Source organism: Tympanuchus pallidicinctus, unplaced genomic scaffold (assembly GCF_026119805.1).
Source record: "Tympanuchus pallidicinctus isolate F22 unplaced genomic scaffold, pur_lepc_1.0 scaffold11, whole genome shotgun sequence".
NCBI lineage: Eukaryota > Metazoa > Chordata > Aves > Galliformes > Phasianidae > Tympanuchus > Tympanuchus pallidicinctus.
Window position 1 is genome coordinate 6,052,967 of NW_026294627.1, and position 4,413 is coordinate 6,057,379.

The following is a 4,413-nucleotide window of genomic DNA, read 5'->3' on the forward strand; positions in this document are numbered from 1 at the left end:
TCATGTCTGTAGTAGCTCATTAGAGATTTGATTCAAAGACAGAGGAGCTGAAATTGAAGATAAGCTGAACCAGTAATAAGATGTAAGAAGGAATTGAGCAGGTTGGAATGAAGAGTATCACCTCAAAATATACTGATATTTGCAGCTTTCTCTGCTCTGTAAGATGTCGTGGGTTTTATTTCATTTTTCTGTCTCTTGGTTTATAGCTTTTCATTTTCTTCATCCTTAGGAAGCAAGCTCAAGGAAAGAATAATAGGATTATCTCTGATGTGACAAGGCAGTAGAATCCACAGAGCTGACAGCCAGCACCATTCTCACACCACCAAAGGGATTTATGACATTAAAAAGTAGGATTGTTCTAGATGGAAGAAAAACAGTGATTAAATAACCCTATTTATAAATAAAACACTCAGGAAGAGCTTTGTAAAGATACTTTTCCTTGCATGTCTTTCTGTAAATACTTTAAGCCTGTGGCAGTTCAGACTGAAAGAGTAGAAATGGCAAAACTAAGGTTCAAGCTGCGTGATTTATTGCGCCAGATCAGAATATCTACCTGCAGAACCCAGGCGGAGTGAAACTATGCTGAAGAGTAGGATGGATGAGAGGGTTTTAGACCTTTTAAGCTGACCATTAAATCCTTTCTGTAACTGAACCAAGTTGGTCTTTTTACAAGTCATAGAGATAATTAGCTAAATCCTACTGGATACAGAGTGGTTCACAGGATGTCTTCAGGGTCAGCCTTAAATTATCCACCATGGACTGACCTCAGGTTTTGCTATGCTGCATAAAAATCTATCACTGCCTCGTCTTCAGTGGGATTTGCAATGCTAACTATATCAGTGCAAAACAAATTTTATTAACATTTTAAAAGGAAAAACACAGCTAATGGAGCAAGGAAGGGAGGAGATACTTGCCTTTTCCCTAGCCTCCTATTAGTCAGTTTTACACTGGACCAAAATTGTCTTCTTTTTTTTACCTTTTTTTTTTTTTTTTTTTTTTTTTTTAAATTTGGAGAATGTTTCCTTTGTATCCACTTATTTTTTCACTTTCAGTAAAACTGATTTATTTACTTATTTATTTACTTATTTATTTGCTTAAGGGGAATACTAGAAAGAAAGAGTTGCTTTATTTAGCTTTGGAGTTGTCGATTACTTCTTGGCTTATTGACTTATTGTATGTTGAGTAATACATAACTCACCATGTCTGTGCATGAAGCATGTACTAAAAGTGATGCAAGAATTTTATAGTTCAGAGTTCAGTGAAGAATATTTGAACGAATGCATTTTACCATACTGTCGCATTACCCCATCAGGATGATAGAATCATGGGTTCATAGAATGATTTGAGTTGGACGGGCCCCATGAAGGCCATCTAGCCCAACTGCCCTGCAGTGAGCAGGGGCACCTACAGCTCCATCAGGCGCACAGAGTCCAGCCTGGCACTGAGTGTCTCCAGGGATGAGGCATCCATCATCTCTCTGGGCAACCTGTTCCAATGCCTCACTATCCTTATTCTAAAAACTTTTTTCCTTACATCCAATCTAAATTTCCCTTCTTTTAGTTTGGAACCATTTCCTCACATATGTATTCAGGTGACCATGGCCAACTGACTCATTATACCTCTATGTATGAAAGCCAATAAGCAATAAATGTCTCAGACAAGTTAACTAACCCTCATTATCTTCTCTACCTTCTAACTGAGATAACTATTGCTAGTATCACAAAATACTAAAAATAGCATTAAAATATTTTTTTTTTCCTTTATAACTTTGCAGCACTCTTGTGTTGCTCTACTTCTCATTCAAAGACATTCATTATGAAAAATTATTCAGCTACTGCATGGATGCAATTAGTTACAGAAAACACCAAACTCAGTTATTAATGCTAGCATCACTGTGGTTTGGAGCATCAGAAAAACTCTTATTGTCAGTTAAGTCTAGAATGATAAATAACAAACATAAATGTTCAAAAAATTAAACCATGTCATATGAACCTTAATGATATTTGACCTATTCTGTGACTTTTGTTTTGAAGCGTGAGTGGAGGAAAAAAATATTCTTATTTCCTTGTGTAGGAAACACGCTTCACCTGCCAAGCACTGTGCAGTGTGAGATGACATGCTGCTGAAATGTAATGTCAGAGGCACTCATCTGCTCTAAGAGGAAGTCGTAGAGAGAAACAGGAAAACAAAGGTGATGAGAAATTAGAATATTTTTCCTGCTGTCATTTATACTGTGTGCAGAAATGGCATGTTTAGAAAACAGGAAGTTTCTGTGGGAAAGAGGAGCTCTTGTTACTTGCTGGCAGCTACATAAAGTTTCCACCTTGACCAGTCACATACCAAACTACCTATTGTAAAATTGTGGAAAATGTTTGTAAAGTGCATGTCTGTCAGCTGGTCAATGGCCATCAGGAGTTAATGATGGCTATTCAACCTGCACGGCCTGATATCTCCCTTGAAACCATTTTCATCACTGTGGAGAATGAGATTTAACTCAATTATCTGACTAATCACTGCATTGGGTCTGAATACTGGTCTTGAGCTCTTCCCTGTAGGACAGAAGATGAGCTGAGATTTGCAGTATATCAAATTCATGAAGATTTTAACTACAAAACAGTCATTCCTTTCAGTTTTGATGATTTTTTTTTTTATGTCCTACCCTACTTTTTTTAATGTTTCAAATGTAATGAAGTCCTAAAACAAAACATATGATTTTATACCTAGTCTATTGTAGTAAATTTAAGATGTCTGGGAACATCTTCTGCCACTAACACTGATCAACATGATATAGCCCTTGATCATCCCACTGAGCTTATTTTCCCTGGAAAATGGATTTGTAATTTATACAGATTAGAATAGAGTATTATCAGGAGGAAATCCATCTCTAGTCATTTGCTGGTCTTATAAAAGTAGGACCTCATACTGATTCATCACAGCCCTTTGAAAAATCTATCCTATTATAGTCAAGAAATATTGCATTTTCTGCATATTTTCTGTATGTTTTATCACAACTTCGTAGGTAAATTTGCTGAAAATATATTCAGAAGAAGATGTTACTAGCAAAAAGTGATTCACAATGTACGTAAATCTGAACAGTGCTAGATTAACTTCAGTCTTTAAGCAAAGGAAGGAAAAAAACTGTATTTCTGTGTGCAGGCAGACTCCAGGAAAGTATCCACCTTCAGCTCTTAGCAAAAACACTGTCCCTGTTGATGCCTCAATGGGCTATTATCAGCTCCAACACAAATGGTGCTAATAATAAATTTTGGACTTACTTATGGGGAAAGTAACTCCATGGCTGAATTCCCATTGGTTTAATTAGTACTGGGATTTGTTTTTCTGGGTCTCGTTTAGGTAAAAATAACCAGTACTGGCAGTACTAATGGAAAATTTCCAAGGATCAATTAAAAACAAAAAGTAAAATTTTTAGGTTATCAATTGAATATATACTGTTTTTGTTTTTTTGGTTTTTTTTGGTAGATAGGTTTATGAGGAAAATTCAAAGGCAAGAAATATTCAGAAGATGAATGCTGGTAATGATAGAGGCTGAGAGAACAAATACGAATTAACGAAAGTTGCACATTCTTTGGCAAACTGCTTCCATGGAAATATTGTATAGAAAATAAATACAGCAGATATACTGCAGGTCACTCTGAACACACCCTCAGCCTCTGATCTGTTACGTACATATATGCCTAATTCATTTTCATCACTAGTATTTTCAGTGAGATTATTCAGAATTAATATTGCTGTAATTTCATTCTCTTTTTTTTCCCCCTCGGTTAATAAAACATGGGGTGATTTGCTTCTTTCAGTTGACTGCACATTCCCTCTCACCCTATGTTGACTCATTGCTTGTATCTCCCAATCTATTTTGAAAACAACTGCTATTAATGCAGTATCAGATGATTGAGTCTCTTCTGTTACCATGTTGTGAATTTGTTGTCTTCTTGGGGTAGTGAAGAGATAACTAAGGAATTAGAAAGTCACTATCCCGTGGGCTGTCATCAGCAAACTAAGGAATAATAGAGCAAAAGATAAGTCCTATCCTTTCATGTAAACCATCACAGAGGAGTTGGCCTTTTCTATCCAGTCCTACGTATTTTCTATCCTTTCCATTGGCATTCAGCCTGCTCTAGCAAAGCTACAGACAAAGTTCTGCTGCATGGTACAAGAGATGCTCACCTTTTTGGACTGAATTCAGGTTGTCCTTGCCACATGAACTACCCTTTATTTCTGTAGATATTTGCTGCAGATGGGACTTCTCTATAGCTTTGATCAGTCATGAATTCTCATCTACAATTTGGATTTTTTAATTCAGTGGAGTCACATGCCTCTTGTTAAAACTGGGCTATCACTGTGCTTTCTCCTAACCTCAACTGCTGTTGTTTTTATTATGTCAGTTTATCTTAG